At 39.9% G+C, this 27,683-nt stretch overlaps 1 long non-coding RNA gene across 1 annotated transcript in view; it reads left to right on the top strand.

Annotated features, from left to right (window-relative positions):
* LOC121486297 overlaps positions 1-24,299 on the top strand; it is a 50,665-nt gene extending 26,366 nt beyond the window's left edge. Inside the window, exons 3-4 of the long non-coding RNA XR_005986597.1 lie at positions 22,046-22,220; positions 23,711-24,299. This is a non-coding gene — a long non-coding RNA (uncharacterized LOC121486297). The remainder of the gene's footprint in view (positions 1-22,045; positions 22,221-23,710) is intronic.
* The last annotated feature ends 3,384 nt before the right edge of the window (positions 24,300-27,683 follow it).

Below are 27,683 nucleotides of genomic sequence, written 5' to 3' on the forward strand. Positions count from 1 at the left end.
AAACTACTTCCTGAGATTGGTGGTATTATTCCCATTTGATAAGGAAAACCCATCTGAGGTTTAAAAGCAGGAGGTCATAGGGTAAGAGACAGATCATGGCCCTAAGCCCAGGTCTGGCTGAGTGTAGAGTCTGAACCCTCAGCCACCACATCTTACTGCTTCTTGGTCTGGCCACACTTTTATTTATATGCTCAGGACAGTCACTCTGATTTGTTTTAACTTTTTTTCTTGTTTGTAGATTCTTTAACAATATAGGGCACTAGTATTGAAAAGGACCTTAGAGATGAAATGTGATCCCTTCACCTTATAAATAAGGTAATTGAGGCCCAGGGGAGGAGAAGAGGCCATCTGAACCAGTGACAGACTAGTTGTCTGTCTGGCTCCATGTACAGTCTAGAGATAGGAGGGGTCCTGGCTGCCAATTATTCTCCTGATTCCTGCTCTGTCTACATAATCCTCATATCCTAACAGAGAAGTTGAACTCTGGCTTTCCAGGTAGACTTCTCACTGGCAGTCACTTGCTCTGAGAATCTAGGTAGGCCATATTTCTCTGTATGGGAAAACTGTAGCCAACTCTGTCTTGTCCACTTGCAACAGAAATGCTACCAACCTAGAAATACAAACTGTGTTGGCACAAGCCTCCACCTGCTTGGCTGATAGCATTTGCCCCCTCAAAGTCTTCCCTGGTGATTTCTGGGATTGTCAAGGCTCATCTCAGTTTCTCCCACAGCCAGTCTGTTCAGCTGTAATATCTACATGGCCTCTCCCTCCTCTCTTCTGCTCCCACCTGAGAGAGCCTGCTGCTTGGAGAGCCACCTGCTGCAGCTTCCTCAGTGCCCATCATGAGGACATTGGGGCTTTCCTACAAAGGGGACTCTCTGGATGCTCTCAAAGCTTGCAACTTTGAGAATGGGCAGAGTTTAGCTAGGTTATGTGGTGCCCTGGAGAAAGGCCCCTTCCCAGCCCTGTGCCCCATTATCACTGGGCCCTTGTGAACAGTGCCAGGAGCCCGTGGCCATCATCCTTTATCCAAAGTAGCACCAGGAGTTATGGTCATGCTCATGAATTATAGTTCCCACCATTTCTGGCCTTTACTCCCTTAACCATAGCAGCTTAAACCTATTCTAAGAATAGATGGGAAGCAGATGCCACCCCATTCCTTCCACCCTCTTCTGTTCTCCTCTTTGAACTCAATCCACATTCCTCTCTCCATTCTTAGCTACAGAACAAGGGCGTTTATTGACTTACTGAATATGTTTTCACTGAGTGCTTGCTATGTGCCAGGCTTTCTGCTATGTGCCTTGTATACAGTTGTCATTTACCAATCCCTCTTTTCTTCCTTTCTTATAGAATTTCAATTCTATGGGAAATTCTATTAGGGCAAGAATTTGTTTGACTCCAGTGAAGACTTTTGATTGTTGTAAATTGAGCAAGATACTTCTCCCCACCCCAGCCTCTAATCTAGTAACCATGTGATCCTAAACTAGATGAGATGTAAGAGGAAGGATAGCTGTCTCTGGGAAAGCATTGGCTTTCCTCATGAAAAGGGCAGACATGAAAGGTCATACCACCTCCTCTCCTGTTTTCCTGCCTTGAGTGGGGAGTTAATGCCTGGAGCTTGGGAGCCTAGAGCACTAACCTTGGGTGGAAAGAACCAATATGAGGATGTTAGAGCAGAAATACAGGATAGCCTGGATCCTGATGACTTGGTTGAGCTGTCAGACAAACCTGAGGCTGCCTTCCTTTGGGCTCACTTAGAAAACAATAAATTCAGAATGGTTTAAGTTACTCTAAATCTCTTTATCAGTTCTAACAGATACCAGCATGGTGAGTGACAGATCAAGTCCCTGGCCCTTTAGCGCTTACATGCAATCAATGGATGACAGTGATGCAGTACAGATGGGTACAGAGCGAAGTTGTCAAATCAGTTAATGCCTGGGTGCCAACTCAAACTTTCTCTTTTGCTTATCAGAGGAGAAGAACAACATTCCTTGCACACTGTCTTTGATCAACATAATTAAATTCCATCTTTATTTGCTTTTACTTTTAACTTCCAATTTCTCAGAGTAAATATGAGCCAGAAAGAGCTGATCAAGAAAGCAGCTGCTCCTAGGAGCCTGGCTGGTCTGCAGACCATAGTAGATTGTGAGCTCACTCACAGTTTTAGAGAACACTCTGGATCAATAATGATTTCAGATACACCAGAGGCAAAACATTTGAAGCCAGTGACTGGAGGAGTGATGGTTACATTTGAAGTGTTCTGGCAAAGAGTAGAGCCTCTTTCCTTCTCCTCTGCATAGGGAGAAGTAAGCTCTTTTTTTTGTAGATGCACGGTTAGTCAATCCTGGGAATGGTTGATTTGCAGACTGGGTTTTCTCTCACAGGTGGTAAGTTCTGCTAAGAAAGAACATCAGTGGAGGATGGTGGTGAAGAGCATCAGCTCTGAGAATCTAGACTGTGCCATGTGACCTTGGGCAATTTATTCAGCCTGGCTGAGCCTCAGTTTCTTTATTAAGAGTCTGTATAATCACAGTAGACAAGGCTTCTGTTGGTCCTTAGCATTCAAAGATTCATAAATCATCTGAGGAGCATGATCACCAAGGGCTGGATACTTAAGGAGGTGAATTTGTGGAATGCATAGACATGAAAATATCGTGGAGGTTTACAGTAAGTAAAGGTACAGAGGTAAAACAAAACACAGTAAAGACACACAATTCCTCTCCCAAATGTGTGGAGAGAAGAATACCTAGGGCATTTCCAGGAGTTGTGGGAAAGAACTATCTTCCTGCTTAATTATTTGTCTGCTCGAACAATCAGGATCCTGCCCTGTGAGAAATGCTTTCATTAAAAAAGAACTAAAATATTCCCCAGACCACAGCAGCCACAGATATATATTTTTAATGATATTCAAATTTTCTGTAATTGTTTAATGGGAGAGATAGGCACGTTTGTTCTGCTGTAGGTGTGTATCTTATTAAAATATTTTAGGACAATTTATCAATATGAATCAAGAGCCCAAAAAGTGTACAGATTTTTTTGACCTAGTAATTTCACTTTCAGGAAGTGATTCTAAGGGAAAAAAAAATATGGTTGTAGGAAAATGTAGTTAACATGTATGTGTATTTTTTTAATGATTTATTTTATTATTTATTTGAGAGAGAAATAGAGAGAGAGAGCATGCAGGGCAGAGGGATAGGGAAAGAGAATCTTGAGCAGACTCCATGCTGAGTGCGGAGCCTAGAGTGGGGTTTGATCTCACCACCCTAAGATCGTGACCCTGAGATCATGACGTGAGCCAAAACCAAGGACACTTAACTGACTGCAGTACCCAGACACCCCTAGTTAGTATGCTTTTTATGTAGTGTTATAAAAAACAGAGAGGAACTGTCTAATAATTTCTTAAGTTCTGGCAAATCTATATGATAGAATGCCATATTACCATTCAAAAATGTAGAACATTATTAAAAACCTGAGAAACGTTCAAGTTGCATGCAGATGTGAGGCACGAAGACTGGATTTACAATTGGAGTTTAAATATGCTTCTACTATTTCCTAGATGTGATGTTGGACATATTACATAACTTCTCTCTATCTAGGATTTTTCATCAGAAATGGGGGGATAAATAATAATTGCTTTATGGGTTTGTTACATATGCTTGCAAAACTCAGAGGACAATGACCAGTACATGGTTAGCGCCTTACCTGTGGTTGAGTGGAAGCTGTGAGTGTATATTTCAGAAAAAAAGGGAAGAAAAATATATGCAAGGAGAAAAGATAGAATTATTTACTTATTCAACACATATTTATATTGAGTACCTCCGATGTGCCAGGATTGGAATACAATGGCGAATGAAAGAAACATTTATCTGTATTAGAGGAGTTTATAGTCCAGAGAGGAAGATCTTGTAAGAGTTGCTGGGCATGCCTTTCAAAAATGCAGATGCTGGCACTCACTCACCTCCAGAGATCTGGCTTCTGCAGCTCTGGGGGTAAGGTCCAAGAATCCTCCTCCTGTAAATGTACGAGGAGTTTCTGCTGTGGCCTTGGGGGATTGTGCTGGTGGATATACCACTAAGCAGTTGTGGGGGAGGTATTAGGAGTGACCTTCGTTTTTTTCCTTGTGTTTTGTGAAGTTTCAACAGTAAGTGAGAATTTTTCTTATGATTAGAAAAAGGTAAATGTCTTATATGCAAAAATATTCAGGAGCTATGCCCCTCTGGTCTGCTTTTCCCTGTGCCCAGAGCAATCCTCATTTCTTCTACAATCATAGAAGTGCACTGCCTAGGGCAGCCTGGGTGGCTCAGTGGTTTAGTGCCTGCCTTCATCCCAGGGCGTGACCCGGGATCGAGTCCCATGTCGGGCCTCTGCCTGTGTCTCTGTCTCTCTCTCTCTGTGTCTCTCATGAATAAATAAAATCTTAAAAAAAAAAAAAAAAAAGCACATTGCCTGGACTCCTGTTAGGAAAGGCCTCTGGGAATAGATGGTGGGACGGTGATTCCCTGTTACTTGCTGTGTCATGAAGGAAAGGTGAAAAATATCTTGCCCAAAGCATCTACTTTTGTTTGAATGTGTTCCAGAGTGGCCTCTCCTGGGCAGAGGGCCCTCTTTAAAAATGCATTTCATTTGCTTTCTTTTTCCTGCAAATTCTCCTGACCTTGAGATTTATCCAGTGGCTCTAGTAATTGTTGCAGTTTCCAGAGTCATTTGTATGGACGCTGTGTAGTGCAGAGGTGGGGGGAGAAATCTCCAGTCATCATGTGCTTGTATCAGGTGAATTTATATTTTATGGTTTTTGGTCAGATTGATTTTTGTGAAGCACCCTGGGGTGTTTGCAGATATGAAAGTTCTTGTAGTGTTGGTTGCTTGTTTGCATTTACAGGAAGAATAAAAAGAAGAAGAAAAAATTTGCTCTCTCTGCTGACGAACTCCATCGTTCCCAAGAGTGTGGTAGGGAAGGAGATGAAGGGCTTCCAACAGAAGAGAAAATTAGAAGCAGGGAGATGAAATATTAGGGCTGATCCGCACCAGGAGTCATGAGCAGGTGGGGGCTGCAAGTTTGCAAGTACTGGCTAGGTCTCACTGAAGAAATAGGTTAAGATCAACACAACTGCTATGATTAAAGCCCTTAAAATCCCTCTGCTCTCTTGTGAGTGAGCTCTATGGTCTTGCCTTAAATTCATTCTGGGGCATAGTGTCTATTTTGGGCTGATCTTATTAATTACATAAGTATATAGAAAGTGTACCTGATAAGTTGGTTATAAAATTTAAAAAAGTATATAATTTGAAAAATGAAACCAAACCAAGCAAGAATACCTAACTTCTTGCATCAATTGGTTCTGATGTCTGAAATACTTTTAATGTGGTCCTTTTGGCAAAGGTAGGCATAGTAAGTATGGAGTATGCACAGCATTACCTCTTACTGCTGGGCCCATGGCAGATATCACTAGTCAATTATGGTACTCTCTGCTGAGGCCAGATGTCAGTGCCAGTGCTTAAATATTCTCACTTATAGTCCGGGGCAGAACATTCTTTTTGGGTTGATCTTAAGCAAAGGTAGAGTTGGTAGTTAATCCGACTACAGAAATTGTTTAAGACCATCCCTACCGGGATCCCTGGGTGGCGCAGTGGTTTGGCGCCTGCCTTTGGCCCAGGGCGCGATCCTGGAGACCCGGGATCGAATCCCATGTCGGGCTCCCTGCATGGAGCCTGTGTCTCTGCCTGTCTCTCTCTCTCTTTCTCTCTGTGACTATCATGAATAAATAAATAAAATCTTTAAAAAATATTAAAAAAAAAAAAAAAAAGACCATCCCTACCCTGCAACACTTTCCTCCTGAAACAACCTCAATGCCTGAATTTCCTACCATGAGAGATATCCTTTTCGGATAAAGCAGAGTTGGCAAATACAAAGCATCTGCAATGATAATCTTACTGGAGTTCTTGACAGGTGGTAATTATAAATCACAACACTAGTGGGGAGCTCAGGTGTGATCTTAGAATCTGTCTCAAAACAGTTCTTACAGCTTTTACCAATAGATGGGATTTTGCATGGAGTAGGAAAGGTCTTCGCCATTCCTGGGTTTCTGAGGGTGAGGAGGCAAGGCATTTGTCGTTAAGCCCTGTTTGTGAGTTATTTTATCTGATTAGTGTCACCAGGGAATGGAGGGAGTAAGGGCGGGTATAAACTCTTCTGTCTGGTCTTTAAAGACCCTTCATGGTTTGCCCTCAGTTTCTATCTTTAATCAGACAGCCTACATGTGTTCAGATAAGCCTTTCCACTTGCTTCCATACATCTTGCCTTTTTCCTTGTGTGGGTTCTCTGTTCACTGTTTCCCCCTTTGGGAACATCCTCCCTCCTGTCCTTCCAATTCTTGCCATTATTTGAGCCCTAGCTTTTGTTCCATCTCTTTTTGCTAAGTCTTTTCTAAATATCAGTAATGATTTCTCTGTGGTTTAAAGTCCCATGGTATTTACAATTCATTCACCTCACTTGGCATCAAACATCTTCCCCTGAAATGTTTGTTTCCTTTTGATGTTTATGTGTTCAAATTTTTTAACCTTCCTTTGCATTGAATGTATATGTTGGGCAAGAACCATTTGTCCAGTGGTGGTGGGAGGAGGAGATGCTAATGGAAGGGAAAGGGGCCCCACTTCATTTGTTCTGGGCTTTGTTGCAAACTCCTCTCCGTTTCTGGTTGAGGCTTTTTTTTTTTTTTTTTTAAGGTTTTATTTATCCATGAGAGACACACACACACAGAGAGGCAGAGACACAGGCAGAGGGAGATTCCCCGTGGGGAATCCGATGTGGGGCTTGATCCCAGTACCCTGGGATCACGACTGAGCCGAAGGCAGATGCTCAACTAGTAAGCCACCCAGGTGCCCTGGTTGAGGCCTTTTAAATAAGATTCAAAACATAGATCAGGATGTCTATGGGTTTTTCTAAGAAGAGTTAATGCAGTATTGAGAGATATTTACAGGAGGAATCCAGAGGGTGCAAAGCAGCAAACCCAGGTAGTGGACAGAGCACTGAAGTAAGTCTCACCTCCCTTCAGTTGTTCCTTTCCCTGTAGGAACAAGTTGTGAAGATATCCAATTTTCAAAATAACTTAATCTTCAGTCCTGTCATTAGGCAAGAATCACATTTAATCAAAGCAACTAGCTTCACTGTCACTCTGCCCTGCTCGGAGTTGGCTGTCAGAACAAGCAGAGCTTATTTTATATATTTGAAATATTTCTCAGAAAGTTTTAAAAGATGAAGTTTCAGCATATCATTTCATAAAAATGATATAAATTTCATTGTTTGAAGCACAGAGAAGATAAATAACAGAAATAAGACCTAATACTTGCTCTCTGAGTTTTTTCTATGTATTTCCAAATTACATAATGATGTTTTGTTTGGAACAATTTTCCTTAATTACAATGTCAACATTTTTATTTTACATTCATATTTAAATTCATAACAAATCCACAAATTCATAAAAGTATTCAATGAAAAAATTGGTGTGACTTACTGAGCACAAAAGTGATCACTCTTTTCATGGTACTAGATACTTAGACATGTTATTATTATTATTTTTAAAAGATTTTTATTTATTTATTTGAGGGAGAGAAAGAGTGCCAGCGAGAGAGAGCATGAGCTAGGGGATGGGTAGAGAGAGAAGCAGGCTCTCTATTGAGCAGGGGCTTGATCCTGGAGCTTGATCCCAGTACCCTGAGATCATGACTTGAGCTAAAGGCAGATGCTTAATGGACTGAGCCTCTCAGGCGCCCCAGACATGTTATTAAGAACAGAAAGTTCAGTGGAGAAAATGAAACCCAAAGAGTGAGGGACTTGACCAAGGCTAAGAACTTTGATAACACAACTTGAAAAACAGCTTAAATTTTCTTCCACATCCTAGCATGCACATATCCTGTTTCCACAGAATCCAGATTCTAGTCCAGGAAGTCTGTCTCTGATTAGCTGTGTGATCTGGGACTAACAATTAGACCATTAGGTTCCATAGTCCTTATCTGGGAGAAGAAAAGGTTGGATGAACTTTGGTTTTCAAACTGTGCTCTTTGGTACTCTAGGGTTCCTTGTGGAGGGCAAGAGGACAGTTCTCCACTTACCAGCCTCTTCCAGTAGACCAGTTCTGTTTTTAGTTACTTTTTAAATTACTATATATATATATATTTTTTCCTGTGTATTATAATTAAGATTTATTTGGAAAAAATGAGCTGGATGATATCCAAGTTCTTGTTAAGCCTTAAAAAATTCAAATTCTGTTTTAAATTTTTATTTCCAAAGGTCAGTTTAGTGAACACAAAAGGTTTTAATAAATTTTATTGCCTGAAAAGAAAAGGAAAATTTTTGTGAATAATGAGCTGTATATTATGTGCTAAATGCTTCACAATTATTATTCATTGTCAATGGCCCTATGAAGATAGGTTCTGCTATAATTCTTACAGAGAAACTGAGGTTTTTAAGTAATTTGAATAGGGTACATTATGAATAAGTGGAAATATATTGATATTTTAAAATTATGTACAAATTAGTGACATTCGGTTTCTACTCTCAAAAACTGTGTACAATTATAGTTTCCCTTTAGATCTCTAGTCCTCCTCATCCAAAAGTTCACAGTTTTCCTGAATCAAAGTTTTGAATAGTCTGAGGAGAACAATAGAAAATTATTTCCCTAGATTTGTGCTCTGGAGGCTGCCTTAAGCATTTAACCCAAGAGAGGAAGAGGACTAGGTGAACTGTCCTACTGAGGTTAATTTCCAAGTTTCTCATTCTACTTTCTCATACAGTAATGGCTGAGATACTTCTTGTATCAAAGGCCATGTTTTCAATTGATTTCTGTCTTCAGCATCCAGGTGACATTTGCCATCTAAAACCCACCCTGCTGGAAATGGAGATAAATTATACTCCCTAGGTGGTTTGAGATGGGGATTATGGAGCTAGGTGCCAAAGCTAGGTTGAAAGCATTATATTCTTCCCTCTGTGGTAGAGCATTTTACCAGTGTTTCCAATATATCCTTTGTAAGTAGCAGGAGGCAAACAAGACAGCATCTGGGATTTCCAGGAGCCTTGGAAAACAACTTTGCAGAAGTCCTTGTAGAAATCAGTGTGGTTATTTCTTGGGGGATATATGCAGGAGTAGGATTGGTGAGTGGTCAGTTAAGCTATGCTGAGAAACCATCTAGTTCACTTCATTCTCTCCCTGTCTCCACAGCAGTGGTTGCAGGCCCTTTGGGGCCTTTGTCCCACTGATAATCTAATGAAAGGCACAGACCCTTTCTCCGAAAAACCTCATGGATGCAGAAAATTTTGCACACAAGCTCAGTGAATACTAGACCACCTAAAGACTTATGTGACAATCATTTGTTTATTAACGTACTCATTTATTCATTTACTTGTTCATTCACTTGATTAATTTACTGTTAACTGTTGCCATCCAGGTGCTGTGTTAGATATTAGAGACTTATGAACAATGGTTCCTGCCTTCAAGGAGGTTAATAGTATACAATAGTATAAAAGTTACAAGTATCTGGTAAATAGATAATCTGTGATGGTAAATTTTTTAAGTTTTTATTTAAATTCCAATTAGTTAACATACAGTGTAATTTTAGTTTCAGGTGTAGAATTTGGTGATTCAACATTTTCATATATTTCCTTGTGCTCATCACAAGTGTACTCCTTCATCCTCATCATCTATTTCACCTTTGCCCCCCACCCACCTCCCTTCTGTAGCCATCACTTTATTCTCTATAGTTAAGAGTCTGTTTCTTGGTTTACCTCTCTCTTTCTCTTTCTCTCTCTCTTTGCCTTTGCTCATTTGTTTGGTTTCTTAAATTCTACATATAAGTGAAATCATATGGTATTTGTCTTTCTCTGAATGACTTATTTCACTTAGCATTATACTCTCTAGCTCCATCCACATCATTGCAAATGGCAAGATTTCATTCTTTTTGATGGCTGAGTAATATTCATATGTATATAAATATATATATTGTATATACATATGCCATATCTTCTTTATCAATTCATCAGTCGATGGACACTTGGACTTTTTCCATCATTTGGCTATTGTAGATAATGCTACTATAAACATTGGAGTGCATGTATCCCTTTGAACTAGTATTTTTGTATTCTTCAGTAAATACCTAGTAATAGGATTTCTGGGTTGTAGGGTAGTTCTATTTTTAACTTTTTGAGGAATCTTCATACTGAGAGGTTGTACCAGTTTGCATTCCCACCAATAATTCAAGAGGGTTCTCCTTTCTTCTTATCCTTGCCAACACCTGTTGTTTCTTGTGTTGTTGATTTTCTGACAGGTGTGAGGTGATATCTCATTGCAGTTTTGCTATGTGTTTGCCTGATGATAAGTAATGTGTCTGTTGACCATCTGTATGCCTTCTTTGGAAAAATGTCTGCTCATGTCTTCTGCCCACTTTTTAATTGTATTATTCATTTCCTGGGTGTTGAGTTTTATGTTTTTTTTTTTTTTAGCAGATATTTTGAATACTAACCTTTTATCAGATGTATCATTTGCAGTTATCTTCTCCCACTCCCTAGGCTGTCTTTTGATTGTTTCCTTTACTGTGCAAAAGATTTTATTTTTATGTAGTCCCAATACTTTTTTTTGTTTGTTTCCCTTGCCTCAGGAGACATATCTAGGAAGAAGTTGCTATGACCAATGTCAAGGAAGTTACTGCCCATGTTCTCGTCTAGGATTTTTATGGTTTCAGGTCTCACATTTAGGTCTTTAATCCATTTTGAGTTTTTTTGTGTGTGTATAGTGTAAGAAAGTGATCCAGTTTCATTCTTTTGCATGTTGCTGTCTACTTTTTTCAGCACCATTTGTTGAAGAGAGACTGTCTTTTTCCCATTGAATAGTCTTTCCTGCTTTGCCAAAGATTAATTGACCATATAATCATGGGTTCATATCTGGGTTTTCTATTCTGTTCCATTGATTTATGAGTCTATTTTTGTGTCAGAACCATACTGTTTTGAGTATTACAGCTATGTAATGTAATTTAAAGTCTGGAATTTTGATGTTTCCAGCTCTTTTTTGTTCAAGGTTGCTTTGGCTATTTGGGGTCTTTTGTGGTCCGACACAAATTTTAGCATTGCCTGTTCTAGCTCTGAGAAAAATGCTGTTGCTATTTTATAAGGATTGCAGTAAATATGTAGATTGCTTTGGGTAGTATAGACATTTTAACAATATTTGTTTTTCCAATCCATGAACATGGAATGTCTTTCCATTTCTTTGTGTCATCATCAATTTCTTTCATCAGTGTTTTATAGTTTTTAGAGTGCAAGTCTTTTACCTTTTTGGTTAGGTTTATTCTTAGGTGTCTAATTGTAATGGATTATTCCTTAATTTCTCTTTCTGCTGCTTCATTATTGGTGTATAGAAATGCAACAGATTTCTGTGTATTGATTTTTGTATCCTATGACTTAACTGAACTCATTAATCAGTTCTAGCGGTTTTATGGTGAAGTCTTTTATATATATAGTATCATGTCATCTGCAGATATGAAAGTTTGACTTCTTCCTTGCTGATTTGGCTGCCTTTTATTTCTTTTTATTTTCTGATTGCTGTAGCTAGGACTTCCAATACTATGTTGAATTAAAATGGTGAGAGTAGACATGTGGTGGTAAATTTTATGTGTTAGTTTGCCTGAGCAAAGGGATGCCCAGATAGCTGGTAAACATTATTATTATTATTATTTTTTAAACATTATTTTTGAGTGTGTCTGTGAGGATGTTTCTGGAAGAGACTAGCATTTCAATTGGTAGACTAAGTAAAGAAGTCCTTCCTCACCAATGTGGGTGGCATGATGCAATCCGCTGAGGACCTGAGTAGTACAAATGGTGGGAGGGAAGGGCAAATTAGTTCTTTTGGCTGGAGCTGGGACATCCATCTTCTCTTGCTCTCAGACATCAGCATTCCTGGTTCTCAAGCTTTCAAACTTGGACTGGGTCTTATACCATTGGTTCCACTGGTTCAGCTTAGACTGAATTACATTGCTGGATTTCTTGGTTCTTCAGCTTGTATTTCTTTTATTGTGGGAAAATATATACAACATACAGTTCATCATTTTAACTGTTTTTAAGTGCACAATTCAGTGACCTTCAGTACATTCACAATGTTGTACGACTATGCCACTATCCATTTCCATGACTTTATCACCCCAAACAGGAACTCTACTTATTAAATTCCCTCTCCCATTCTCACTGCACCTCTACCCCCAGCCCACCAGCTCCACCCCCAGCCTTTATTCTACTTTCTGCCTCTATGAGTTTACCTATACTAGGTACTCCAAATAAATTGTATCCTGCATTATTTGTTCTTTTGTGTTGGCTTACTTCAGTTAGCATAATGTTTTTGAGGTTCATCCATGTTGTAGCATGTATCAGAATTCCTTTCCTTCTTATGGCCAAATAATCTATTATACATATAGACCACATTTTGTTTAACAATTCTTCCATTGATGGGCACTTGTGTTATTTCCATCTTTTGGCTATTCTGAATAATGCTGCTGTGAACATTGATGTATATAAGTATCTGTTTGAGTTCCTGCAGTTTTTTTTGAATATATCTCTAGGAGTAGAATTGCTAGATCATATGATAATTTTATGTTTAACTTTTTGTGGATATATATTTTTTTCTCAGCAGAAATTTTTTTTTAAATTTTTTTTAAATTTATTTATGATAGTCACAGAGAGAGAAAGAGAGGCAGAGACACAGGCAGAGGGAGGAGCAGGCTCCACGCACCGGGAGCCCGACGTGGGATTCGATCCCGGGTCTCCAGGATCGCGCCCTGGGCCAAAGGCAGGCGCTAAACCGCTGCGCCACCCAGGGATCCCAGCAGAAATTTTTGAAACGATTTTCAAATTGTGCTTTGTAAATTACTTGGCTACTTATTACTTAATTTATGGTTGATTGTTTTAATTTTAATTACATAAAATATTATCTCTTTTTAAAGTAATCATCTAGCACAGTAGTTCTCATATTTGAGCATGTATCAGAATTACTTGAAGGGCTTGTGCAAACAGATAATTGGGCCCCATCTTCAGAATTTGTGATTCAGTAGTTTTGAGTTGAGGCCTCCAAGTCTTCATTTCTAGCAAGTTCTCAGGTGTGGCTGATGTTGTTATTCTGGAGGCCACATTTTGAGAACTACGGATGATGCATACTTGGGAATTCTTGATGTGAGAATATAACCTGCCAGTTGTTTTCAAATGTAATAAAAATTTTATGAATATCAAGCCTAATAATTACTGAAGTTGATAGCACATTATGTTTTACAGATGAACATTTATTCATTGAAACTTTGCAGTTTTGTTTTTATATTTTGAACTCAACTATTTTTTTCAGGTGCCTAACATTTTTAGGCCTTCCAAAAAATTATGGGCCTTCCTTATTGTGCCCAAAGCGTTGATAGAGAGAATTGCTTTGCCCAACACCTATAGATTTTCCTTATTATTATTGTTATTTTTTAAAGACTGGTAAATATCTCATTGTCTGGATTTACCATACTTTAATTAATTACACTCAATCAATAAACTGTAGGTTGTTTGCATTGTTTTCCTTCTATAAGCAAAGCTTCAGTGAACACCCAAGTGTTCACACTCTGGCTGTATGTTAAAATCACCTTTAGGGCTTTTCTATTCTTATGCTTGGACCCACTACCAAAGGTTCTGATTTTTTTTTTTAAGATTTTATTTATTTATTCATGAGAAACACAGAGAGAGAGAGAGGTAGAGACATAGGCAGAGGGAGAAGCAGGCTCCATGCAGGGAGCCCAATGTGGGAAGAGATCCCAGGTCTCCAGGATCACGCCCACGGCCAAAGGTGGCACTAAACTGCTGAGCTACCCGGGCTGGCCAAGGTTCTGATTTTATTGGTCTGAGTGCTACCTAGGCATGAGTGTTTTTAAAAAGGTCCTCAGGTGATTCTAATGTGCAACCAAGGTTGAGAAATATTGTTGTACATGCATCTTTGACCGCTTGTGCTATGCCTTGTCTAGGCCAGGACATTCCCTTGAGATCTGATGCTAACCCAGAAGACTACCCATCATTATCTTTATAAAATTAATATGAAATAATTTTCCTGTAAGTCAAGACATGCTATGTTGTTACAACATTGGCAGTGGCAAAAACTGTCCTTCTGGTTCTCCTCTGCTCTAAAACATGCATATGCACACCCTTCCCCAGCACAGATGCTTGTCTTTTAATTGCCAGGGAGGAGGGGAAAAGAGAATTAAAAAGACAAGCTTCATTGAAGGGATCAGGATGGTAGCTCATTCCTTATCCTTAATAGAGTCTCGGCATTAGTTGTTTTCATTATTTAAACTCTAGCATTAAAGAAATAGTCAGTGTAGAAACATTAAGACAGATTAATAAGTAAAAAGAAAAATACATAAGCATCTATTTTCTATTTAATGAAGAATTATGAGAATGAAGTCTAATCATCTTAATCAGCAGCAGTGTTCAAGTACAAATGTTACATTTTGGGTTGGGGAAGATGAATGCCTAGCAACAGATGCAGAGATTTTGTCACTGTTGTATGCATTTGGAGGCAGATGTGACTCAATGAACCAAGACAAAAAAGCAAGAGTAGTATCCAAAATATATAATAGCCGGTGTGGCATGGGGTCTGGTACTGGCAGCGACTCAGCTCCAGTCTGTTTTGACCAAAACCCAGTCCTCCAAATACATTTGGTGTAAGAGTGTTAAGATCCTCCTGCTCTCACAAAGGTACCCCACTTGCTGGTCACATTTCCTGGGATTCCACCATTCACCTGAGTAAAAATTTTATCTTCCTTGGAAGGTAAATTCAGATACATTTTAAAGGAGAGTATATATATGTGCATGAGACCTTAATCTCTTAATAGCCACATTTCCTTTAGTATTGATTACTTTACAGTTTATAACATTAGCAAATTCCCTATTGGAAGGGTTCCCTGATGGACAGGACACAGGATAGGGCAGTCTTGCCAGGGAGAGAAAATTCAGGACCATGGGTTCATCTATGAAATGACATCATTTGGGATGGGAGTGGAATGGGAAGAGGACATGAAGTTCAGTCTGGCTTTTTTTTTTTTTTTTTTAATCATTTTGCCAAGGAGTTAACTTTACCAGAGATCACTGGGTCTGGAAGGAACTGTGGAGATCATCTCTTCAACCTGCCCCAGTTTACATCTGAGGAAACTAAGCTTGGAGAGGGACTGTCTTGATCAAGGCCACAAACTATTTAATTTGGCAATGTGGGAAGAACTTTAGTCAGAACTGGCTTTAAAGTCTGGCTCTGATCCTGCTAAGGTGTGGCTCTTCTGCTATCCTTGACATGTACATTTCCACACCTGCAATTTGGAAAATAAGTTTCCAAAAATTTAAACATATGAAGGCAGGCACTTGGGTGACTCAGTGGTTGAGCATCTGCCTTTGGCTCAGGTCATGATCCTGGGCTCTTGGGATCAAGCCCCGCATCAGACTCCCTGCAGGGAGCCTGCTTCTCCCTCTGCCTATGTCTCTGCCTCTCTTTCTGGCTCGTGAATAAATAAAATCTTAAAAAAAAAATAATTAAAAAAATAAATAAAACATGTGAAGGTATGAAGGGGTCCAAAATATGCTGCTGTTGCATAAAAATTATTTTGAGGTAAAGGATGAGATCCTGAACTTCTTTATCTGCCCAAGAGTAGAGCCTTTCAAAAGAACTCAAAAGAACTCAATTGTCATAAATCCCTTCCCTGAGAGCAACTCTGATCTTGGTGATGAGAAGTTGGCACCACACCAAAAAAGACATTGTCACAAAACTATCATATCCCCCATCTCTTCTAAGTGCTCTTTTACACCAGTCTTCTAAGAAGTCTTTTGCTTTCCACAAGTGTCTGTCTCCCCTTCCACTTGTCCTGATATATAAGCCCCTTTAATCACATCTCTTTTTTTTACAAACTCCCATACATACATGTTTAAAATCTATTTTCTTTCTTGCTGATTTGTCCATTTGAGTTGAATTTGCAGACCCCGAGTTCTGAATCTGAGAGAGTGGAGGAAAGTTTGGCTCCTTGACACATGACACATATGAAAGGCAATACTTTATGTAAATACTGTAAAAATTTCACTCAACTCATTAATTAATGAGTGACTCAGTAAGAAGGTAGAGGTGGTTCAAAAAGAAAACTTGAGGAACAGACATTTATATTGTAAGCCAGTCAAAAGGAATGTGGAAATTATTTGCTAAAATATACAAAACTGGTTAATGTTCTTTTGGGCAATGAAATTGTAACTTCTGGGGCAGAAATCTATAAGTTAACATCCTTTTCACAAGTACTGAATGGCATAATCAAAGTCCTAATTAAATGATCCTCTCATGAATCTGTTAAATGCATTGAGGGGATAAACATTTCTTCAATTTATTTCCAAGTTTTGGATAACTTAGGGTTAGTATGGAGATGTGGTGAAAAAAATGTATCTGAAGTATCCCTCCAATGTCAGTGTTGAGCAGGAAAATATGCTTCTGGAGTTTTCTGGGCCCTTGATTCTTTGAGAGTTCATCCATCTCTTTATCTCCTATGTTCACTCTGTCGGAGAAACTCTCCTTTGACAATTCTCCCAATATCCATCAGCTACACTGCTAAGCATTTTAAATTCTAGGCCCTGGAGAGGCCTAGTCTTTGCTCGAAGCCAGAGTAAACAGATATATTTGTCAGTTCAGCCAAGTATGAGTGGAAATAAGCCAATGATGTAAAGTTTTCAGAGCAGAAGGCCTGTTGAATTGGGGGCAGAGGTTGGGCAAAGACAACTTTCCTCATCTATTTGTGGGGAAGGGAGCAGAGCCTGATATCACTTCACTTCCTTTTCTCACCCAAGTGACAAAATATGGCTTTGGTGCTTCTCCAAATTCAGGCCGTGGCTGTGAGTTCTGTTCAGGGCTGAATTAGCTTCTGTCAAGGTTCTCTTGGGATGGCCTATTTCTGAATTTCTCTCTGTTTGCATTTAAAATTATTTAGTTAAAAAAGAAAAAAAAAAAAAGGCTGTCCTCTGTTCTTAGGCTGTCAGTGACTTCCCTGAAATGGTGTTTGGTGTTTGGAAATACTGTATATATTTGTATCACAGCTCACTCTCTGTGGCTACTCTCTCACGTAGCTGCAAAAACAAGGCTGTTTTTGGCTTTATTGTGAAGTGCTTGGGGAACATATTCCTCCGTGTTCCTTTGACCTTCTGAAACAGCCCCAGTTCTCCTATCTTCTACCTTCCCCAGCAGAACTTGCACATGTGTGATATATACTCCATTTCTTCATGCCAGGGAAGAAATGACTGACAGTTTTTAATTTGTTACCTATCCCAGAGATCTCATTTTTAAGAAATGTATTTTTTAATAAGAAAAAGTTCTTGTTCATTATTAAAGGCTTAGAAAATACAGAAATGTATTAAGTAAAAAATTTAATCATCCAGAATACGACTATCCTGAGATAACAAATGTGGTTAACGTTTTGCTGTATTTCCTTCCAGATATACATGTACTTTAAAACAAATGCCATCCTGTTAACTTTTTTTTTTCTGTTAACTTTTTAATCGTGCTTGAAGCCAGTTCCAAGGGTAGAATTTTATAATCAGTCAAGGATTGTGAAGATTTGTTTTTGAGGGAGAAGTAAATGGTAGTGGGAGCTTATGACACTCATGAACTCCTACCCTAGAGGTACTTCTGTCCAAAGAAAGGATTCTCTGACATGTTGGTCTGACTGAGATGGTCTCTTAGAGAAGATTTTTGGAGCTGTTTACATTGCTGTGTGTGCAGGGAGTAGGTAAGCCTAACACACTGTTTCTCCAGTTTGGGAATGTACATACTCCACCCTTCCCCATCTCCATACATGGCATCATTGCCCACCTTGTTACTGGGCTGGAATCTGATCCCCGCTCTCCCTCATCCTTTTACATTGTGAAGTTTCTACCTTTAAAATACATCCTTAATCTGTTCATTTCTCACCATCTTCACTGTTACCATCTTGCTCTAAGTTCCCATCATTTCTCACCTGAATGAGCTTAGTTAAGATTTGTGGACAACCCAATGGGAACAGGTGAAAGCTATTTATTTAGGGCTTCCAAGAGATATAATAAGGGATTTAGCCACCATCACTTGTGTTTTGGCTGAGACTGAAAAGCAGGCAGTGGAGTGGGAAAGCTCTAGAGAGGAGAAAAGGGAAGACTTTAGGCCCCAATTAAGGCTGTTAGCATGAGGAAGTTGTAAGTAGGCCAATTAGAAGCAGGACATCTTGTGTGATTGATTAAGGGTGCATACTTGGCTTTCTCTGGTTGGTTTTAAGTTGGAAGTGAGGACAAAATTTGACGAAGGTGCCAGTTATTAATGAAGTCCTGCCTATTTGAGGCTCATTGTTTCAGGAGTTATTTAGTTTCATGGATTTTTTTTTTTCTTGATATAGTGGTCTGACTTACAAATAGTAGGTAGGCTGGTTTCCTGTGTTCATGACCATAGATAATGGGCTGATTTCTTGGGTTGGTTATAGATAGTGGGTAGAGTTTTATTTTTACCTATAATTTGGTCACTGTCTATTCAGTCTCTCATGTTGCATTCAAAGTTTAATGCCGTTTTGCTGAGCACTTGGTACCAACTTGACTGAAGTTTCTGCTGTTACTATCCCTATTTGCTAGGAAGAACCTGAGGGTTAAGTAAGTGCCCTGAGATCACACGGTAAGAAGAGCCTGGCTTTAAACCTTGGCAGTTTTCACTCTAGAAATCAGTATCTTTGATTATCTCCTTAAGCCACTTAGAGACTTGGGTTGTCCCATCCTTGCCACTGTATTAGAAGATAAAAATTTAAAATACAAGGGGTTTCTCTGCCAGAATGTATGTTTTGCCTTGCTAATTCTTTTTTTTTTTTTAAGATTATATTTATTTATTTGAGAGAGAGTGAGCAAACGAGAGAACAGGGGTGGGGGTGGGGTGGGGGTAATATGCAGAGAGGCAGAGGGAGAAGCAGACTTCTACTGAGCCCCCCACTGTGGGGCTGGATCCGGGACTCCAGAATCATGACCTGAGTGGAAGACAGATACTTAACTGACTGGGCCATCTAGGTATCCCTGCCTTTTCTAATTCTTATCCTGAGGAAGTCAATCTATTCTGTATGACCTAACTTATCTTTTGTCTCCTCAGTGAAACTTGACCCCATTCATCCCATTCTTCTCTTAAATACCCAATGGACTGTAGGATACAATGGAGTGAATCTCAGATAGGGGAATGGAAGGTGCTGGGACATCCCTTATATACGCTTTCAGGAGTCAGACTGCCTAGGTTTGATCTTCAGCTCCCCCACTTAGCAACTAGAGGCCTTGGGCTGATCCCTGAGTTTATCTAAGCCTGGTTTCCAAATCTGTAAATGGGGATGATGATAAAATACTACCAATCCTGTGAAGACAAGCATAAAGATGGAAATAACAGACATAAAGCACTTGCATAATACCAAGGCAGATGGTAAGTGTTCAATGTAAATTAAAATGCAAATACCCTTAGAACACTCTTTCCTATATGCTTAACTAGTGTAATAGGAAAGTGGGAACTTGAACTGTTGACAGTTTGGGTTAGAAAGGAAGGAGAGAAAAATCATACATAGTACTCTTTTTCAAAAAAATTGTCTGGGAAAAGTGAAGACTTTTTAAAAAGTTCACAAAAAGTGGCATTTCATCCTAGCTCCATCTCATCCCACACATACTTTCCATCCTCATACACTATTCACTTCTGAGATGATTACAAGGGGAAAAGACTGAATAAGATTTTTACTGATTGAATTGAACAATTAATTGGTCTTGTTAAGTCCAAATAGACACAGAACACATTAAGGACTCAAATCCTATTTTATTTGTCTTCTGTAGGCCACGGTACTTGAAATAAGTAGAAGCCAGAAAAATAAGCATCTACCAGAGGAACAATACATATAGGAATGCCTAGCCTTTTTTATGTTGAAATAATAGCATATCAAGGGCCTTATCCTCTAACAGGGGACAAAGCACAAAGGAATAGCTTAAATTTCTAATTTAACCAAAGAAAAGGGATCCACATCCCGTCATGGTTTACCTTCTGTCTCCATGGTAGCGTACAATCCAGGGGAGCTAGAGAATTTGGCTCAAAGAGGGAAGAATATGGGCTTAGTGGTGCCACAGCATCTGGAATCCCTGGGTGGTCAGAGGGGAAGGTGTCTACATCATAGCCATCAGAGAATATGGGTGCACACACAGGAGAGTGAAGTGAAGGTGGGAGCTTGTGCAAGTTCCCTTCTGATTGCTTTTCTTATATTAATGATTCAGAGAAGCCAAGTCAAGAGCTGAAAATGGGGATGGGGACTTGGGGTTTGTAGAGAGAGAAAAAGGCATAAAAGAATCATCTAGGAGGGTAGAAGGATGCATGGACTCTGCTGCTTGAAGCTCACAGTCTAGACTTTACAGCGGCCCAGTTGGGATGGCTCTATTTCTCTCCAGCAACTTTCAACTCTCAGGGTGCAGTTGCAGAACAGATAGAGACTTGGTTCTAACCAAGACATGTGTGGTTTAGCCGGTATGATGGAGTGAAGAGGCTGGGGGATTGGGCAAGAAGGAACAATGATAACTGTGGACCAGGGAATCTGAGCTTTTGTCACTGTCACTTGCCCTGTCCCCTATGCCATGTCTTTCCTTAGACAGTGGGAAGCTTGAAAGTGAGATTTTGGAGGGGTTTCAAATGATTGGTAATGACCAGGTCTAGGGTCTGGGGTGAGGCCATGGAAGTGATTATTGAAATGGGATGGAGAACAAGTTCATTGCCTGCAAGAAAATCAAGGAAGTTAGTGAATGGGATATTGGAAGGGTCAACAATGTGTATGTTGAAATCACTAATAATTAAGACAGAACTGGTATGGGAGGGAGGAGCCAGGGACTAAATATTCTAGGAATGAAGGGTGTGAGCTAGGGAGTGGGACTGTAACAAGGAAGAGAGGTGGGTGGTGTAATCTGGTAACAGGAAATTCAAAGCTGTAGGGGTTTTACAGTGGAAGGGAGGAGAGTGGTCTGGAAGAGAAGAAAAAAAGATACCATCCCATGTACAGGCCTAGTGGAGGGGAGAGATGATGGTCCAACACTGGAAGAATCTGCAGGGAAAGTTCCACTCTCAGGGCAGAGCCAGGATTCTGTTACAAAGGTCTCTTGAAAACTCAGTGGATTGTTTAAGGGTATAAGGAATGAAAATTAGTAAGGATAAACTGGAATGTTATACACATGCAGCTGTGATTGCTTGGAGAAAGGATATAGGGGAGGATTTTGGATAAGTAGTGACGGTTGACCTGATATTTAAAGAATTAGTAGAAGTTTTCCAGGTAGATAGGGAGGAAGGACAAAGAAGAACACAAAGGCATGGTGGCCTGGTTGGATTTGGGGAGCTAATAGCAGACAGAACCAAGGAAGAGAAGTGAGGGGCTGCAGAGTCCCAGGCAGGGGCCCCATCATGAAGGGCCTTGAATATGCCATATTTGGAGTTTGAACTGTTTTTGGAAGTGCCATTGAAGGACTATAAACAGGACAGTTGCTGGGTTAGAAAAGGATTGAATTCAGTAAAACAACCATTCTGTGATTTGCATTTATTTATTCATATATGTATCTATGAATACAGATCTATCTAATTTATCTGCATAAATGATGCCAAATATGAAGTTGATTCTACTTGTTCCAGCTTAGATTGTTGGCATCTGGACTCAATCAAATACTAAAGATTTAAGGCAGAGACTAGAGCACTGAGTGGCTCAGGGAAGGGGCTAAATTTAGAGGCCCAGTGGTTCTGAGTCTGCAAAAAGTAAGTCTGAGCTGGATTCCCAGATTATCATTTACCAGTTTATGGCCAGGACAAATCACTTAATATCCTCACTCTACTTATCAGTAAAATGGGAATAATAGTCCCTTAAAAGGTTCCAGTGTGGATTAAATGAAATCATGCAATAATGTACTCAGTGCAGTGACTATCAATGGTAAATGTTCAATAAATATTTGCTTTTGACTTATGGGTATGATTTTCAGGCCCATGAATTTCAAATAATGCTTCTACATTTGTTGTGCCAAAGATTGCGAATCCGAGAAACCACCAAGGAGCCGACACCGATGCAAACACACGAGGGTTTATTTACAAGCTCGAGCTTGGGTCCAAGTATACCCGACACAGCCGACACAGGGGAGCAGGGACTTGGACCCCGAGGTGGGTTTCAGCTTAGTTTTAAGGGCTGGTCTAGGGGACCTCCAGAAGGGGTGGAGGAATTTCTCAAGTTCTGTTTACATTCTGATATGGGGCTTTCAAGGGCATTGAGCTCTGTTCTCATTTTAATATGGGGCTTCCTTCCCTCGGCTTGAGCTCTGTTCTTATTCTAATACGGGGCTTTCTGGGATGTTAAGCTGTAAGCTGTTTTCTTCCTGTAACTGAAGTAAGGTAAAGTTCAGCTCTTATTCACAGGGGCCTGGGATGGCTGTACTTGTGCTAACACTGAACTTAAAGTGGAATGGCCTTAATTTTCTCGGCCTCCACACATTACTCTGATTTGGCTATACACTGGAATCACCTGGGCCTAGTTTTTTAAAGTATGCATAACTTAGTCCCATCCCCAGGGATTCTGGGTGTTTTTATAAGCTCCCAAGGTGACTCTAATATGCAGTGAAGGTTTTGTGCTAGACTCTAAACCAGCAGCATTAGTATCACCTGGGAATTAGTTAAAACTAAAATTTCCCTGATCAGATCCTCTGGGTGTGACTCAGCAATCTGTGGCTTAATAATTTCCCCAGGTGATCCTAATGCACACTCAAGTTTCCTAAGGATGATCTAAGCCTAGCAATTCAGAGTGGTTATTTCATCTGTTGGCATCTCTTGCAACTTGACCTGACAGTGTCGATGCAAAATAACCAAACCCTTTAGAATCTTTAAAAGTAAAAAAGAGAGTTTTTATTCAAGCTCAAGTTAGGACAACTGCCTGGGAAACAGGCTTCACAGGGAAGAAAGTGTTCCAGAGAATGAATAGTTTTCATGAGGTTATATACTTTTTACATCTTATATGAGCTCAAAAGATTATACATTAATACATAGGCAGGAATCACAAGTTTTAACATCAAGGAATGCAGGGAGTAGGAGCACTGATTGATATCTTAAGGACAATAGTTTTCCTTTAGGCTACTCATTCACAAAGCAGGTGCACAAGGTATGCTTGGTGGGACATAAATCAGGGTTTTTGTTTCATTTATTTTTTTAAAGATTTTATTCATGAGAGACAGAGGGAGAGAGAGAGGCAGAGACACAGGCAGAGGGAGAAGCAGGCTTCATGCAGGGAGCCTGATGTGGGACTTGATCCCGGGACTCCAGGATCACGCCCTGGGCCGAAGGTGGCGCTAAACCCCTGAGCCACCCAGGCTGCCCAGGGTTTTTGCTTTAAACACAGTTTATATACAGTCATGTTGATTTAGAAAGAAACATAACATGGCTTCCCTTATATCTCAGGCCTTAGAGACTTTTCTCCTCTTGTAAGTAGGGATCTCTCATCCTCTAGGACCCTATCTTCTCTGAGCGCCTCTGCCCTGCTCTGCTCTCCTTTTTTTTTTTTTTCTCTTCCCTACTCCTTCAAGAGGAGAATGGTTAGATTTAGGTTTGAGATTTCTTGTTCTTTGGCTTACTTAATTTTGTATGTCCTCTTTTCTTTCTTTCAGGTACTCTTATACCCTCCAAAGAAAATGCAGGTGCTGGATACTGGGGAAGGAAGACAGTTCCTAATGGCATGGAATGTCCAGTGATGATACTATGATTTATAATAAATAAACATTTATTCCCATTCATTCCCATTTTTCGCATGGTATTCCTAAAAGCCTTGGAATTTCCTGTGATGAGAGTGACAAAAGTGTCTTTTTTGTATTAATAAGGTGACAGTTGGATGGCACTTAAGGAATGGGGCTGGTTGCAAGAAGAACCAACCATGCGATTTGAAGCTCAAACTTTCAGTTTCAGCCCTCTGACCTCCAAGCAGAAGAGAAGTGCTGGAGATTGAGTTCAATTACTAATGGCCCATGAGTTAATCAATTGTGCCTATGTAATGAAGCCTCCATAAAAACCCCAAAGTTCTGGGTTGCAAGCTACCGCTAGCTCTTGGGAGCTACCACTACCACTCCCCAGTTGGTGAACACATGGAAACTTGAGGAGAGCCGACTTGCTGAGAAAGCATGGTAGATCCTTACCCCTTCCCCATACTTTTTCCTATTGCATCTCTTCCAGCAGGCTGTTCGTGAGTTACCTCCATTTGTAATAAACTGGTAATCTAATAAATAAAATGTTTCTTCAGGTTCTGTGAGCTGCTCTAGCAAGTTAATTGAAAATAAGGAGGTCATTGGAACTTCCAACCCATAACTAGTATGTCAAAAGTGAAGGGAGGGATGCAATCCTGTGGGGTACTTAACCTGTGGAATCCAATGTTGTAGCTGGGTAAATATGTCAGAATGGAGTTAAGTTATAGTATACCCGGCTGATGTTGGAGAGTTGCTTGGTAGGGGAAAGAACCCCCTACACATTGGAATTGGATGCAGAATTTTAGCAGTGTGTGTGTGTGTGTGTGTGTGTGTGTGTGTGTGTGTTTTAAAGTGACTAACGGAGCCTGTCTTGGGCAGAGGTAGGACTGTGAAGGTCCTCACTGTGTCCCTTTCCTATCCTCTTCTTCCTGTAACCTTGTTCTTACTGCCCTGCCCATGTGGAAACCTGTTCTCAGGTTTGGATCTGACCTCAGTCACTTGTAATTTAGCTTGAGCTATTCTGATATAAATGGTGTTTGCCGACCAGATAATGTGCCCCTGAGGAAAGAGACTGTGTCTGTATTTTTATGCATGCGTTTCTTCTGGTTCAGTTTCCTGCAGTAACCTGCCACTTGCACTTTAAGTGGCATAGTGCTGGAGAGCACAGGCTTTGGCACCACAGGGGGGGGGGGGGTTAGTTTGCAAATTATTAGTTGTATAAGCTTGGGCAGGTCCTGGCATTACTTGGTATCTCATTTTTCCCACCTATAAACTGGGCTTCATGATTTTTTCAAGTTTTTATTTAAATTCCAGTTCGTTAACATAGAGTGTAATATTAGTTTCAGGTGTAGAATTCAGGGCTTAGCCCTTACAACATCCAGTGCTCATCACAAGTATACTTCTTCCCCATCACCCACTTAACCCATCCCCCTACCTGCCTCCTTTCCAGCAACCCTCAGTTCTCTATAGTTAAGAGTCTATTTTATGGTTTGCCTCCTTTTTTCCCTCTGTTCACCTGTCTTGTTTCTTAAATTCCACATGAGTGTCTTATTTTGCTTAGCAAAATACTCTTCAGCCTCAACCACCTCATTGCAAATGACAAGATTCCAATCTTTCCAATGGCTGAGTAATGTTCCATTGTATATATACACACTACATCTTCTTTATCCATTCTGGCTTGATGATTTTTAACCTCCTACAGCTGTGATGACTATATAAGCTAATAAATGAAAAGTGCTTAGGTTAATACCCTGCCTAGGATATGGAGAGCGCTCAATGAAGGGTAATTGTTAATGATTATTATTAGACTTAATTTTCTGCTATGGAAGGATAGGTTTTATCTATGGTAATATGATGAAGTGAATGTCAGAATGTCAGACTCCAGTGAACTATTGGAAAGCTTTCAGGCTGAGTTTATTTTCCCTGTTCTGATAGCCCCCTTCCCAAGCACCCTGGGATGATTCCTCCAATGTCTCCAGGAGGCATCTGTGACCAAGTTCCTCTTATATTTTCCTGTGGTCTCCTCAGCCCTGGTACTGAAGCAGCCTTGATCAAGTCCTAAATCTCTTCAGGGAGTTTAATACCTTGCAAAAGCCTCAAGCCTATTTTAATTGAATTATTTCATCCAGTGTCAGACTTAAAGAGCACCCTACAGGGTCTCAACTCTGAATGAATGCATTAAAGAAATCAAATAGTATAGATTAAGGCATAATCCTCGAGGGAGATATAAATAGAATCCCCTCTGCTGCCTTTTCATTTCCCTACGTTAGTTAATAAACACACTTTTATAGCATCTGCTTTTCTTTTTTCTCCCCTAATGCTCTTTAGTTGTGCTAGTAAGAAAGAGACTAAAACTCAGAATATATAACAAGATGTTGGGAAAGAATTTACCATTTTAATTTTCAGGGTGGGAAGGAATTTTCAACATTACCTGGTCTAACCCTCTGTTTAACCTACCAGGTATGGGGTAGAGATGTAGAGAAGGAGATGGCTTGGCCAAGGTCACAGAACGTGACCTCCAATGAGCCTAGAGTTTGAAAACAACACATTCTTAGACCTGGAAAAGAATTGGGAGCCATGGTTAAACATGGCTTCAAAAAGGTAAAGTGGTTAAGAGTGGTGCTCTGGGATGAGACTACCAGGGATTGAATCTTGTTCCACTCATGCCATCTGCCTTTGGGCAAATTGTTTAACATTACTAGGTCTTTAGTTCCCTTACCCCCAGATACGGATAATAATAACAATACTACCTACCTCAGTGTGTTCTTGACTCCAATTACTGTTCACTAAAAAGCCTAGTACTACACCTGACACATAGTAAGTACTCAATAAATTTTAGCTTTTACAGTTATTAAAAAATTTTTTTTAAAGCTTCTTATTGGGATAGTAATGGGAAGTCCTCCATCTTAGTGCTTTATGTCAATAGATTTGTGTTCTCTATCATGAGTGAGTTTCTGACGCTGTAAGAAGAAAGTCCCAGAGGCCTGTCCTTGGGAAAAGACCTATCTGCTAATGAGCATGGAAGGGTAGGTTTCAAAGGATTGGCTCCATCAGAGATGACTGGAAATGATGCTATCTGATCCCTTGAGAGGCTAAAATAGAAAGTGAATTTAAGTGCTTAAAAAATATGGGAGCTCAGTGAAAGGGAGGTACTGGCAACAATAAAAATAATATTACCAAGTATATTAACATTCAGTATCTCAATTGATTCTCAGAATTACACATGAATACCTATTCTATAGGTGTTATGTAGTAAATGACCAATAACTGTTGAATAAACAAATGAATAGTTGGATAGGCATTAACGTCCCATTTGAATGAAGAAATAGCCTCTGCTCTGTAACAACCCACCCCATAGCTACAAGCTTAAAGCAACAATAACTCCTTCTTCGTGCTTCTGTGGGTTGTCAGGGTGGCCCCTCTGCTGCTCTTGCCTGGGCTCAAAATGCTAGTTGTCAGAAGGTCAATTGATTGGAAGATCCAAGAATGCCTCACTTGTATGTTTGGCAGTTGATGTTAGATGTGGGCTATGATGCCTTGCTTCTTCCCCATGTGGCTCCTTCTCTTCCAGAAGGATAGATTACCTTTATTCCCTGGTCCCAGGGAAGCATTCCAAGATGGTGGAGACAGAAACTAAAAGGCTTTGTAACTTGCACAATGTTGTTTCTGCCACATTCTTTTAGTCAAAGCAAATCACAAGACCAGCCACAATTCAAAGGTTGGAGAAACTCCCCTATTGATGAGAAAAGCTGCAAAGAATTTGTAGCTACATTTTATTTACTAGGCGATCAGCAAATAGAATCTTTTATCACTTGGCCAAGGTTTTAGAGTACATAAGAGGTAGGGCCATGTCTTGAACTTGGGTCCTATGACTTCAGAGCTTATGGCCTTTATCCTATAGCAT

The sequence above is a fragment of the Vulpes lagopus genome, chromosome 3 (genome assembly GCF_018345385.1).
Source record: "Vulpes lagopus strain Blue_001 chromosome 3, ASM1834538v1, whole genome shotgun sequence".
Taxonomy (NCBI): Eukaryota; Metazoa; Chordata; class Mammalia; order Carnivora; family Canidae; genus Vulpes; species Vulpes lagopus.